A 15,237-nucleotide genomic window follows, 5' to 3' on the forward strand; every position below is an offset into this window, starting at 1 on the left:
GAATCATCAAAATGAGTGATTCGGATCACAAAAGGGGCGGGGCCAGGATCGACACGCCCCCTCTCAACGGGCGGGGTCCTGGAAGCAGAGCTGAGATCGATCCTCTGTTGGATGGGAGCCAGCCTTGCAGGGAGACAGGTAGATGAGAGAGAGAGAGGGGACATGGGTGCCACTGCCAGATATGTGTAGAGCACACATACTGGCTGTAAAGTGCTGCTCATTAACCTCCTTGGCGGTATGATTACTGCTGGAATTACTTCCTAAAAGCGGTACAATTTTTGTGATGGAAATGTGTAGTTTTCTTTTGACCTGTAATTGTTAGCAAATAGCAATAACCTACTCATATCTAATTTTAACTAGTGCTAAGAATTTATATAAATAAATAAATAGACAGACGCAACTACTTTTTTTTTCAATGCAAGGATTTATAAACTACCTTACATTTCAAAAAATGCACAACATAAAAATCAGACATATTAATAAATAACAAGATCATAAACACAGTACTGCAGTTAATTTACCATGAAAGGGTAATAAAAATAAACTCATACTTTTTTGCATGAAAAAATAATGCAAATCAGAAAAAAGCTAATAAAGCTCCCGGATATAATATATCTGCACATCCCCACAGATAATTTAGCATGAAAGAGTAATGCAAATAAATTCATACTTTTTTGCATGAAAAAATAATACAAATAAAATAATACAATGTAATGAATGTAATGCTAATCAGAAAAAAAAAACCTAATAAAGCTCCCGGGTATGGTAAATTTTGAAACATGGGACTGCACAAAGACCCACGTCACAGTCAGGACAGTGGAAACTGGTTTCTTTTCTTATTTTTTTGCCACTGCTGTCCTTCTTTGAGCAGCAAACGACGCACATCCGACTTGGTGTTGCCTTTTTTTCTGTCGGCGGGACGTATTCCACAAAGTGACGTGCAGTTAGGCGTTCTGGATTTACCACTCCAGCACCATGACGTCCAGGTCTCCTCGCCGCTGTGGGTGAACTTTGGTGTGTAACAAATATGGACTCCACAACTTTCCAAATAAAGTCAGCATGAATCCCGGGCTGGTCGCTATATTTTTTGAAGAGCACATAGGAGTTCCAAAGACACTGCTCCAGAAGATGCCGAAAAATTTTCTTATAATATTTTTTTTGTTGTTTCCGCATCGCTGGATAGAAGGTGGTCTCCTGGTCAGATTTGTCCACGCCTCCCATAGTGTTGTTGTAATCCAACACAAGCTGTGGTTTGACGACCTCTTTCCCACCTCTTGTGTGGACTGTCACTGTGGCGGTATTGTGCACGGTGCTCATCAGACACACGTCTTTTTTGTCCCGCCATCTCAGCGCCAGAATTTTGCCTTTTTGCCAGGCCACAATGTCTCCAGGCTTAAGCTTTTTGGCGCCAAATGACGTTGGCATGTCGCGCCTGTTAGGCCTAACTGTGCCATAGCAATCAGTTCGGTTATGCAAAAGGACCTCAATTAGCTCAGGAGAGGTATAAAAATTGTCGGTTGTGACACAGTAGCCCTGATTTAGAAGTGGCTCGAGAAGTGTCAGGACAGAGGACGTGGCCAGACCATAGCTGCGGAAAGTCTCGCTAAATGTTGTCCCCTTTCCTGTGTAGATAACGGCATTCCATATATATCCAGAGCTGGATTCACACAGGCGATAAGATTTTATCCCAAATCGTGCCCTTTTAGACGCAATATATTGTATCCAGCTGAGCCGTCCTTTATATGCCATGAGGCTTTCATCGATGCTGATGTCTCGCTCAGGCACATAGGTCTGCTTGAAGTTCCTCAGTATAAGTTGGCTTACATCCCAAATTTTACGAAGTTTCGGTGCCGGATGTGTGTTTTCGTCATATTCCTCGTTATTTGTAAAATGTAGGAACTTCATAATCAAAGAAAATTTATATTCCGACATGACGCATCCAAAGAAAGGAGTAGCCAGTAAATGATTGGTGGACCAATACATTTTCTGCATTGGTTTCCCCACAACTCCTTGTAAGATGATTAGGCCCAGGAACTGCCAAATGACATCTGAGGTCACCGGTTCCCATGCTCTGACTCTGGAACACCTCAGATGTGAAGTCGCCATTTGCTGCTCTGCGTACCTGTTTGTCTCAGAAACAATTTTGTCGATGACGTCAGCTGTCAGAAACAATTTCAGGTACGTCAAGGGGTCGCTGCCTTCCACCTCCACCTTCAAACCTGATGAACCAGTGAATGGGAATCTCGGCGGCGGAGCTTGAGGCGTACTGCAATCAATTGCGCACCAGGTGCGCACATCTCGGACATCAAGCGACGAATCCTCACCGCTGTCGCTTTCAGCATCAGACGACGAACTTTGCCAGGATTCGCTATCGCTTGCATCAAGTGCGTCAAGTTCGCTGTCACTTTCCTGCAGCTGAAGAACAGCTTTTGCGCTGGACGCACGCTTGGACGCCATGGACGCAGATCAATGAAGCAGAGAGAATCAAATCAAATCTCTGAAATCTCTCTGAGGTAAGTTTGTAACAAGTGTAGCTTGTATGTAACTTTATTTATGTGTACATTGTTTTTTTTTGTGTGTGTGTGGTCATTTTTTTTTTTTTTGTATTGAAAGTATGTAGCTTTATTTGTGTGTGTGTGTGTGTGTGTGTGTGTTACTTTATTTTATATATGTGTGTGTATGTGGGTGGGGGGTGGGGGGGGGTGTTTATTTTATTTACATTTTATTTTATTTTATTTACATTTACATTTTTTCATATAACTTTTTTTTTTTCTTTATTGATTTTTTTTTTTTTTGTTACAAGTGCCGATCAGGCACTGATGACGTCATCACGCCGATGACGTCAATGCGCGGCGGGGCAGGGGCACACGATCGGAGGGAGGAGCGGAAATCAGACCGGGGGAGACCGGCCAGCAGATGGGGAGAGGAGGGGAAGCAGCCGCTGATGTCTCCTGCGGGAGAGGGGAGCGCCGATCGCCGATCCAGCCAGGGAGGTGAGCGCATTGCTACCCCAGCCAGGGAGGTGAGCGCATTGCTACCCCATGCAGGGGGGGGGCCCAGAAAACGGGGACATAACGGGGAGAGGACGGACGGGAAGCTGCCAGAGCTGCAGCTGATGTCTCCTGCGGGAGATTGAGCCAGCGGGGGGAGCGCCGATCACTGCTGGGCAGAGAGAGGTGAGCCACATGGCTACCCCGTGCTACACACGGGGTTACCGTTATTTGCTGTGGCTTTCCACCCCGTCTCTGAGACGGGGTTACCGCCAGGGGGGTTAAAGGCTGTCTGTTCCATAGTTGTGCACAGTGAACAGATTGGAAGCTTTTAGCACAGCTCAGTTTGCAGGCACTGTGATTGCAACACAATATGATCCTCCTGCACTGCTCTAAACAGCTGCACTTCACTTCTGGGAATGCTTTGGGGAATGCTTTATTTCACTGTGCGACGTTTGCTTTCAACGTACACAGATGAGCATATAATAGGTGAAATACATGTAAAGCATATGATTTTATTAATTGCGGCACAAGATATGTGGTGTACCTTATCTCTTGTGGAGCATGTTCGCTGCAGTACGTGGGGTGTACCACTAGGCCCTTGAGGCAGAGGGTGGCGGAGCATTATTTGGGAGCACATTGGCACACAACTCACATCACCAATGTCGCCAGGCACTTCCGAGAGGTTCATGGAGGGAGCATGACTAGTTTCTCCTTTTGCGGAATAGAGAAGGTCACGCCATCCAAAAGAGGAGGGGATTTGTATAAAAGGCTTCTAAGAAAGGAGGCAGAGTGGATCTTTAAGCTTAACACCAGGGTCCCATATGGACTAAATGCCAGATGGGATTTGGCTACTATCACTTAGTTGAAATACCTTTCCCTGACCTCCAGACCCAAGACAATCGGGTCATTGACTTTACCCCCCCTCTGTCGTCTTTCCTCTTCGGTTGCTTAGGCAGTTACCTCCCAATATGTGCTTTTGTTGTTTTGCATTTTTGGGAGCTTTCGGGTTACCTGCTCCTGGTTTTTAAATTGTACATATAATTGTTTTTATATGCATTTCTATGTTTGGATGCATTTTAATGGGTGTGATACACCAATCTGCATGTATGTGTGGGCGGTTGTGGTACCCTCCAGCCATACTTCCTTGTGGAGTGACCACTCCCCATATGGGGATGATCCTAGGGCGGGCACCACACGCCCACACTGCTATTTATGTGTTTGAATTGCCATTTGTATGTGTGCTATGATTAAGGACAGTTGAGTCCGAAACATGTCAGCCATGATGCCTGTCGAGTTTTAATTGGGATATGTCCTCAATAAAGGTTGCTTTAATCTGATAAGTGCGGACCATTTCCTCTGTATTGTATCCTTGGTCTTGCTAACCTGGGTCGAGCACTGCAGTAGAAGTGGTGGAGTGGAGCTGTGTTCACCTGCTGCCTTGATCTACTTGAGCTATACACTTGCTCCTCCACTGAACCTTATAAGGACTTGTCATAATTTGACACAATCTATCGGCCTGGCATCTACATACGATCATGGCTACTAAGGAGCAGCGTTCCCTTAGAAGCAATACATCTGCTACAGCCTTGCCGCGAGCCACTGGCAGGGTTCACCTGAAGGACGGCAAGGACTCTATCTCTAAAACATCGCGACCAGCTGGAGCCCCTGTGACACCTGCCTCACTCCCAGAGAATGCTGCCCTGACTTCCGCAGAAGGTACGAATTCTGACATTCAGAGTGCGCAATTGCATTACCTTGCGGAGGATCGGGCTGACCAGTGTGGCGCTGTTGGCCCCGCTGGGGTGCCGGTGACCTTGCGTACATGGTCGCAGCTACAGCGGGAGCCTGTGACTCAACGGAATTCCGGAACAGCAGAGGAACATCGACGTCACTCCCTTGGATCCTGGTGTGGCCAGCGAGGAGGGGAAGTGACGTCAAACCTGGGCGCACGTCCTAGAGACTGCTTCCTCCGGACGGAGAGCGACCGAGTAGTCAGTGGAGATGTCTCTCTCCAGCCGAGACCCAACTACAGGGATATGGTGAGAGATCTTCTGAATATCCCTAAGACCGCCACCTCCGTGGTTCTAGCATCTGAATTGGAGGCTCCTGAGGAGGTAATCTATGTCCAGCATATGGGGACTGTATCCACTGCATCCATTGTGCCTGTTTGTTCTAAAGATGTTCTTCCTGCTGTACCCATTGCCTGTGACAGTGGCACATCTTTGGTGCCATGTGAATCCTTGGCTATTGAAAAGGAAATTACACACCAGAAATCTGTTCCTGTGCTGGACCCCCATATTTATACCCATGCCGAAGGGGACCCCGTTGATAATGTTCCCCAAGTAGCCACACATGTGGAAAAGCATATTATTCCTCTTGGTGAACTTGCCTATAATGAGGACCGTTGCCACAAATTTGCTTCTGTGTTTTCTAAAAATTGTAATGTAGCTGAACTAGATCCTGACCTAAGTATGCGAACAGCCTTTTTGAAATTAGAGGATGTTTTGGCTAAGGAAACTAAAGTATGGTGGGACTTGTCTAGCCTTAAACAGTACGTGGCTGAGGAAATCATCCCACGTGGCCTACGTATCAAGAAAGTTCCAACCACCATCTACTCAGAACAGTTCGTTCTAGAATGGAATGAAATTCTCACTGACTGTTCGCTTAAGCTCATGCGTCTTATTATTTCATACGAAGAAAACAAATTAGTAGAACTGAATCTTAAAGTAGCTGATATTAAGAGTTCGATAAATAAATTGCACAATCCTAAAATGTATGATGATCTAAACGCTAAAATGTTAGACAATATTATGAACATGGAAATTCTTATCACAGATATGAAACGTATTAAATATGTCAGAGACACAGACGATTATACAAAGAAAGTGGTTTATGAATGGGGACGCTGGGAAACTATGCCCAGATCTCCGGGTCCCAATAGACACAGGTCCCGTTCACGGGACAAGTGGCGCAACAGACGTAGGGTTAGTTTTAGCTCACCCGAGGCCACTGAGTTCAATGGGGTCCCTTTGAGGACACCTAGGGATCCTTCCCTGGCCAATAGTACACAGCTTAATGCCAACTCGCAGGTCCAAGGTACCAACAATAAGGGGGGTCAAGGTCCATCTCCAAAAAACCAACAGGGTCAGACGTCCTATTACAGGAGGCAAAGACATTACAGGAAGAGGGGGGAGAGAGGAAGAAAACCCGAAGAGCAGGGCGCAAAAACCGCAAAATAAGGTGTGAGATGTCTAATTTGGGAGAACTTACAAATAATGTGGTTAATTTGTCATGCTATGTTTTAAATGATGATGAAATAAAAATTCTTTCAAAAGGTTTATCCTTTGCTCCCACCCATCACTTTAATGTCTTTGAGACAATTTTGGATGTTAACAGGTTTGTCCGGTCCCTCCTCTTCAGGAAGCATTTTGATGGTCCCGAAAGGGTACATCAGTTAAATGTCCCCCCACAACATGAGGATCTTTCCAATATTGGTGACTTTAGGGATACCTGTGCGAGATGGACTTTGGAAACCCTGGCATCTGATAGCACTGGTCTGGTATCCCTGGATGACACCAAGCCCATACAGGTCAGAAATCCCGAATTTTACCCTGTTTCTGAGAGATCCCCATGTGTAGAACAGTTCCAGGAACTGGTTGAGAGGGATCTCCTCTCGTTGGCTTGGGGCTCTTTAGGAACAGGTTCATCCAACATCACTGCTGCCGAACGTGCTGCATTAAAAGGTCTGCAAAATAACAATACTATTGTGATTAGAAATGCAGACAAAGGCGGTTCGGTAGTGATCTTGGATAGTGACGCATATAGAGACGAGGCTCTTAGACAACTCAATGATGGGGACACTTACCTTGGCCTGACGGCAGATCCTACATCTGAATTTCAGGCCAAGTTGTTGAACCTTTTGTCCTGTGGTGAGAGCATGGGTATCTTCGACCACAGGATGTGTGAATATTTGGGGGTGAAGTTTCCTGTGGTTCCTATATTCCACCACTTACCCAAGATCCACAAACCTGGCTACCCTCCTGAGGGCAGACCAATAGTGGCAGGCATTGGGTCCCTGGGCGAACGTTTGGGCTGCTGGGTGGATTCCCTTTTGCAGCCTCTTGTCCGACGGCTGCCTGGGTATGTTAAGGATACCAAGCACCTTTTGGCCAGTCTGGACAATTTCCAGTGGAAGAGGGGCTATGTGTGGGTTACTATAGATGTGAAGTCGTTGTACTCATGTATTCCCCATACATCAGCCCTTCAGGCACTTAATTTCCACCTCACCCGTTACTCCAATTACTCTGCAGATCTCTGCACTTTCATACTCATGGCTGTCGAGTACCTCCTGGCCCACAATTACTTCATGTTTGACGGCAGGTTTTTCCTCCAGAGGCGTGGCGCTTCCATGGGCGCCAAGTTTTCCCCGTCCCTAGCTAACCTATACATGGGATGGTGGGAAGAGCGCTACGTCTTTGGGGGTGCCTGCCGTCGCATGGAGGACGTTGTGTGGTACGGGAGGTACATCGACGACCTCTTGCTTATTTGGAAGGGTGACGTGGATCAAGTTGGGGACCTGATGGAGCACTTCAATCTAAACGATTTGAATCTCCAATTCACACATGTGGTGGGTACTGATTCCATCAGCTATTTGGACTTGGAATTAAGAGGTGATACTGAGCGGGGCAGCATCCTGACTATCACCTACAGGAAACCATCCAGTGGTAACACAGTCTTAAGGGCAGATAGCTGCCACCCTATACATACAATTCGTGGTATTCCTGTGGGTGAGTTCACGAGGGTGAAACGCAATTGCTCCGACGTTAACCACATGGAACAGGAGCTAAACACAGCTGCTTTCCGTCTAAGAGCAAGGGGATACCCAGAGTGGTGTATTAAGAGGGGGAGGGATAGAGTGGCCAAGAAGTCCAGAACCGATTTGGTCAATCCTCGGGTACCACAGAATCCTGAACCCTGGAAACCAACTTTTGTCACCATGTACTCAAGTGAATATAAACAGGTGAATGCAATTATTGCCAAATATCTTCCAATGCTTCAAACTGATATGGATCTTTCCAGCATACTTAGCAATGGAGTCAGATATGCAAGTAGACGTGCACCAACCTTGGGTCACACTTTGTCTCCCAGTATGTTTAATACAGGGGTCACAGGTAAAACGTGGTTAACCACAGTTGGTTCTCACAGATGTGGGTTGGCGACCTGCAAATACTGCCATGTTCATGCTAAATCCAAAACTGCCGTCTCTGCTACCAGTGGCAGAAGTTTCCCTATTTCACAGTTTATTAATTGCGGCACAAGATATGTGGTGTACCTTATCTCTTGTGGAGCATGTTCGCTGCAGTACGTGGGGTGTACCACTAGGCCCTTGAGGCAGAGGGTGGCGGAGCATTATTTGGGAGCACATTGGCACACAACTCACATCACCAATGTCGCCAGGCACTTCCGAGAGGTTCATGGAGGGAGCATGACTAGTTTCTCCTTTTGCGGAATAGAGAAGGTCACGCCATCCAAAAGAGGAGGGGATTTGTATAAAAGGCTTCTAAGAAAGGAGGCAGAGTGGATCTTTAAGCTTAACACCAGGGTCCCATATGGACTAAATGCCAGATGGGATTTGGCTACTATCACTTAGTTGAAATACCTTTCCCTGACCTCCAGACCCAAGACAATCGGGTCATTGACTTTACCCCCCCCCCCCTCTGTCGTCTTTCCTCTTCGGTTGCTTAGGCAGTTACCTCCCAATATGTGCTTTTGTTGTTTTGCATTTTTGGGAGCTTTCGGGTTACCTGCTCCTGGTTTTTAAATTGTACATATAATTGTTTTTATATGCATTTCTATGTTTGGATGCATTTTAATGGGTGTGATACACCAATCTGCATGTATGTGTGGGCGGTTGTGGTACCCTCCAGCCATACTTCCTTGTGGAGTGACCACTCCCCATATGGGGATGATCCTAGGGCGGGCACCACACGCCCACACTGCTATTTATGTGTTTGAATTGCCATTTGTATGTGTGCTATGATTAAGGACAGTTGAGTCCGAAACATGTCAGCCATGATGCCTGTCGAGTTTTAATTGGGATATGTCCTCAATAAAGGTTGCTTTAATCTGATAAGTGCGGACCATTTCCTCTGTATTGTATCCTTGGTCTTGCTAACCTGGGTCGAGCACTGCAGTAGAAGTGGTGGAGTGGAGCTGTGTTCACCTGCTGCCTAAAGCATATGATTGCAGCATGTGGGTATTGTGTGCAAACATTTCTGCTCTCTACTCGTCCCTCCTCCCTTCTCTGTCCACTCCCTGCCCTCTGTCCATCTTCTCCCCTTCTCTGTGTGTCCACCCCCCTCCCCTTCTCCTGTCCACAGCCAGGGACGGATCTAGGGGGGGCAAGCGGGTCTCTTGCCCCAGGCGCAGTTTGTTGAATTCTTTAAAAAGGCGGCAAAATTTGGATGGGGAATGGCAGTTTAGGCGCCAAAACCTGACCTTGCCCCAGGCGCAACTTGGGGCAACTTGGTCTAGATCCGTCCCTGTCCACAGCAGGGAAATACCTGTCCTGCTATTCATTTCACCCCCGAATGCTTCCTTAGTAAAATGATCCGAGATTCGGATCAAAGATCCGGATCTTTTCAATGATCCGAATCATCCGGATCATTGAAAAGATCCGAACTTCCCATCTCTACTCCCTCTCCCTCCTATTCCTCTTCTACAGCTTACAGAAATCCCTGGCTCTATTGCATGTACATACTGTAGTATTCCTAGGCTGATAATGCTGACAATGCTATGTACTACATACGGAAGCAGGAAATTTGGGCGCATGAGGCAGGTGGACAAAAAGGGCGCCGCCATTCACTCCCATAATAAATATCGTTAAATGGGCGCCCAACAGGAAAAAAGGGCGCCGGAGAAAAACAACGTTTTAAAAGCGGCGCCCGGAGACTTTTAATGTTTTATAACTGCTTCTCATGATTACACATTATTTAATGATTTATAATTTTTTACACATTATTTTTAAACGAAAAACAGTACAATATTTTTTAAAACATTTTTAAACGAAAAATTGTAAAAAAAAATTTAAAACATTATTTTTAAAGAGAACCCGAGGTGGGTTTGAAGAATATTATCTGCATACAGAGGCTGGATCTGCCTATACAGCCCAGCCTCTGTTGCTATCCCAAACCCCCATAAGGTCCCCCTGCACTCTGCAATCCCTCATAAATCACAGCCACGCTGCTGACAAACAGCTTGTCAGAGCTGGCTGTGTTTATCTCTATAGTGTCAGTCTGCTGCTCTCCCCGCCTCCTGCAGAACTCCAGTCCCCGCCTGCATCCCTTCCCTCCCTGCTGATTGGAGGGAAGGGACGGGGGCAGGGACCGGAGCTATGCAGGAGGCGGGGGAGCAGCTGAGACTGACACTACAGATGTAAACAGGGCCTCACAGCATGGCTGTGATTTATGAGGGATTGTAGCGTGCAGGGGGACCTTAGTGGGGTTTGGGATAGCAACAGAGGCTGGGCTGTATAGGCAGATCCAGCCTCTGTATGCAGATAACATTCTTTAAACACACCTCGGGTTCTCTTTAAACAAAAAACCGCACAATATTTTTACATACTGTCTGCCAAACAGTTGTATATAATTATTATTGATTTATAAAGTGCCCAACATTTTCCATGGCGCTGTACAATGTTTTCTTTTCTACTGGATCGCCCCCTCCCTTCTGGCCAGCCACAACCACTTTTGAAAAAGGCATTTGTCATCTATTATACAAAAGTCTATATAACCTTATATCCAAACATCCGATGCTAAGTGTTATTGTTTGAAAAATGTGGTCTAGCCAGTTCGTCCTATCTGGACGAGCTTCCTCGTCCAGATAGGCACTGCTGCTGCCGCCGGCTGGTGCGCGCGATCGGGCGCACTCCCGCTGCCCGCCGCCAGCCCCCCGATCAGTGAATGGGAATATAATTCCCATTCACCGATCTACCTTTCCCGCAGAAATACCGACGCTTTCTCTCCAGAGAGCGCGGTATTTCTGCCCCCAGGAAACTTCTCCTCAGCATTTTAGTTCCTGGATGCGAGATCGTTCGCATCCAGGACTTTTTTCACTGTGGCCATCTTGTGGCCAAATAGTAAACTGCACCCACATACATTTTTAATAAAAAAAAAATAAAATATTATTTTACATTTAAAATTAGCAGTTCCCTCCCACACCAAAAATTACCCACATACACTTTTTTTATTAAAAAAATAAAAAATACAATAAAACAAAAACAACATAAATAGTTACCCAAGGGTCTGAACTTTTTAAATATGCATGTCAAGAGAATATGTTATTATATTATTTAAAATTATAAGCTTATAAATAGTGATGGACGCAAATTGAAAAAATGCACCTTTATTTCTAAATGAAATATCGGCACCATAAATTGTGATAGGGACATCAGAGTCATTTGAATAATTTTACTAGGGAAGCAGACTGGGTGAAATGACTAGCAGGACAGGACTTTCCCTGCACTGTACATTCTGTATGTTCCTGTTTCTTCCAGACTGACATCCACTGTGAACCAAAACTTTCATTGTGATGATCTGGATGATTCGACAAAAAAAGATCCGGATCAAATGAACGATTCGTTCATGATCCGGACAACAATACAGTCTTACCAGGAGTCACCACAGTGCAGTGAATATTAATTAGCCATGTGGCTGGCCGCTGAGGAGGAGGGGAGACCTCCTCCTCCAACATTACTGAGCATGTGCAAACAGTCTAACGTGCCTTAGCCCAGTATACCGTACAGCATGCAGCACTTTGTTTAAACGTGCTGCGTTACTATGTAACGCAACGTGTGCACTGTGAACAGCACATTGATTTTACAGTGCTGTGAGTTAGGCTGCGTTACTGGCTGCTGTAACGTGGGACTTTAACATCCCACTGTGAAACCAGCCTAAAGGGACACTTAAGCCAGAAATAAAAATGAGTTTTACTCACCTGGGGCTTCTACCAGCCCCCTGCAGCAGTCCTGGGCCCTCGCAGCCACTCACTAATCCTCTGGTACCCCGCTGCCAGCTAGTTCCGTTTTTGCCGACAGGACTTGCCACGCGTAGCTTCCTCTGCATTCCCGACTGCAATTAGCGCTATTGCGGGCCGCAACGCATACAAGTTACCAACGCATAGATATGCGGCAACGCGTATTTTTGTACGCGTTGCGGCCAGCAATAGCACTAATTGCAGTCGGGAATGCGGAGGAAGCTACGCGTGGCCGGGCCTGTCGGCAAAAACAAAACTAGCTGGCAGCGGGGGACCAGAGGATTAGTGAGTGACTGCGAGGGCACAGGACTGCTGCAGGGGGCTGGTAGAAGCCCCAGGTGAGTAAAACTCTCTTTTTTATGGTTTAAGTGTCCCTTTAACTTCACATTCATCTGTATTTATACCACAATAAAATGGGATGGATGGTAGAATATCAGTATTATTTATCAACATTTTACTATGACCTAAACTCTTAGGCCCAGTGCACACCAAAAACCTCTAGCACAGGGGTAGGGAACCTATGGCTCGGGAGCCAGATGTGGCTCTTTTGATGTCTACATCTGGCTGACCTACAAGTCAGTAGGGGTTGATTCACTAAGCTACAATGCTCAAGCAGTGCAGCTTAGTGTGGCAGCGCAAATACAATTTTCAAAGTAGGCACGCTACTGCTGTAGCATGCACTACTAACTTACTTTGTAGGACGAGATCCCCACACTTTGATTGGCCCAATCGGTATTTCTCCTGTCTGGCTCTCAGGGAAATTGCTGATATTGCTAAAACCTAGGAGAAGCTGAAGACGTGTCTGACAAAAAAAAATGATAGCAATTGGGGAGTGTGGGAGTTAATGAGTTAATTTATAATGTACAAGAATGTATTTGTATATGAAAAATGTTTTTGGGTGTAGTTTTACAGTACATTTTTGGGAATGCATCCTGTAAGCGTCGGAAGTATGGAGGCTGGGAAACTTATTTTTTTCACAATGATCGCGCTAGCAGCCGATCATTGCTGGGGGCAGAGATCAACGAAAGGGAATGGTTTTTCCCGTTCATTGATCTCCGGGCAAGCGGCCAGCGGCGTGCACGAGCGTGGGAGCGCGCACACGTGCGAGCGGGAGCGCGGACAGCGTGTAAACATACTGTACCCGGGCGGCGAAGTGGTTAAAGGGAAACGTCCATATCCCTCTCAGTTTGGGTTCCCTTTAACTCCCTTTAACTCTCCCTCGTGGGCAACTAATCCCTTAACCACGCCTCCCAGCTATCTCCTGCAGTCACAGCGGTTTAATTTACATTTCAAATCAGAGTAGCTACATATTCGTATCTACTTGAAAGAGCATCCCTGCAATTTATATGGTGTTTAAGATATTTTTTGTAGGCAATAGGGCACCTATTCCTGGCTACCTATACTGGGGCACCTATTCCTGGCTACCTATACTGGGGCACCTATGCTTAGTTACCTATACTGGGGCACCTAAGCTTGGTTACCTATACTGGGGCACCTATTCCTGGCTACCTATACTGGGGCACCTATTCCTGGCTACCTATACTGGGGGCACCTATGCTTGGTTACCTATACTGGGGGCACCTATTCCTGGCTACCTATACTGGGGCACCTATGCTTGGTTACCTATACTGGGGCACCTATTCCTGGCTACCTATACTGGGGGCACCTATTCCTGGCTACCTATACTGCGGGCACCTATTCCCCACAGGTTATCGTATTGAATTCAATGCAAAACAGGCGAGATTGCAGTATTCCCTTTCCCCCTCGTCACATGACTGAGATTAACCTGTTGTGTCTCCCCTACAGCACTCTGACCTGCACTTTTGAGAGGCGAAGGAGAGGTCGAAACATAAAAGGCAGGTAGCACTTTCTCTGTTCAGAGCTTTGAAGCACTTTACCTGAGGTATCAAGGTATCATTTTTTTTTTTTTATTTATCAGAAAAACTGATTGCTTTAACCCCTTTACCCACATTGTTTTTTTGTTTTTCTTTGCAGTGATTTGTGGCAATACGATCCGCGGGACATCAGAAGTACATAGACTACACTGTTCAATCTCCCCATTCATGTGTTGGGATTCACAGTGAAATCGTAACGCATGGATGCTGAAGAAGATATGCAGACGCATTGTGATTTCCTTTCATTGTAATGAATAAAACTGCAATCACATTGCCGAAAAATCACATCGGAACGAAGGTCCCATGCATTGTGTCAGCACTTACTGAATTTAATTCACCAACTGTCAGCTACTCTCCTGAACTTGCTGGGTGCTTAATAGCCCCCCCCCCCCCCACACACACACACACACACACACACACACACACACACGGGGACCAGAGTCAGATGTGAGCACAGCCGCAAGTCTCAACATGGTGATGTTACAACCGCTGCATTTAAAGGGAACCTGAAGCGAGAGAGATGTATGGAGGCCACCATATTGATTTCCTTTTAAGCAATACCAGTTGCCTGGCTGTCCTGCTGATCCTCTAGCTTTGATACTTTTAGAAGTAGCATGCAGCAGATCAGGTGTTTGACATTCAAATTAGCTGCATGCTTGTATCTGGTGTGATTCAGGCACTACTGTATCCAAAGAGATCTACAGGATGCCAAACAACTGGTATTGTTCAAAAGGAAATAAATATGGCAGCCTCCATAGCCCTTCCACTTCAGGTTCCCTGTAAATTGCACTGGTAGGCAGCAGACGGGACGCTGAACTGCTCGGCAAGCGCACAGCTCAGTCTCCCGTCTGAAAGAGGCCTAACCAAAGGTTCCTAAACCAGCATGTGGATTAGTAGCCATGAGAATGTGTTTTGTTAGAGAAGATTTATGAAAGCACCATATTAACCTTTTCGGGACCGGCCACCTACCCCCCCTTAAGGACCAGGCATTTTGCGCGGGAAGGGGGTGCGCGCATTTGGGGGGGGGGGGGGTCAGGATCCCGTCTGTGGCTGGCTGGTTTTGTGTCCCCCCATGGTGGCCTGGGCCCCCCCTTCTGCCAGCAGCCTTCACTTACCTTCCAGGCTCCAGCGATGAGCCGCATGGGACCCTCTTCTCCGGCCAGCATCTCCGTTTTGTCTGACGAACAGTTCCGGGTCGCGGCTTGATGACGTCATCAAGCCACCGGGACCCGGCACTGACGGCAGACGAAGCGGAGATGCCGGCCAGAGCGGAGGGGGGTGCCGATCGTCGCGGGAATGGCAGGGAGGTGAGTGGA

The 15,237-nt window shown here is 46.6% G+C and overlaps 1 long non-coding RNA gene across 1 annotated transcript; it reads left to right on the forward strand.

Moving 5' to 3' along the window:
- The first annotated feature begins 49 nt into the window (after positions 1 to 49).
- On the forward strand, positions 50 to 14,206 carry LOC137521189 (uncharacterized). Its single transcript, XR_011022070.1, has 3 exons — positions 50 to 138; positions 13,833 to 13,937; positions 14,022 to 14,206. It is a non-coding gene; the product is annotated as an uncharacterized lncRNA (long non-coding RNA).
- Positions 14,207 to 15,237: the final 1,031 nt, after the last annotated feature.

This window comes from Hyperolius riggenbachi, chromosome 6 (genome assembly GCF_040937935.1).
Source record: "Hyperolius riggenbachi isolate aHypRig1 chromosome 6, aHypRig1.pri, whole genome shotgun sequence".
In the NCBI taxonomy this organism is placed as follows: domain Eukaryota; kingdom Metazoa; phylum Chordata; class Amphibia; order Anura; family Hyperoliidae; genus Hyperolius; species Hyperolius riggenbachi.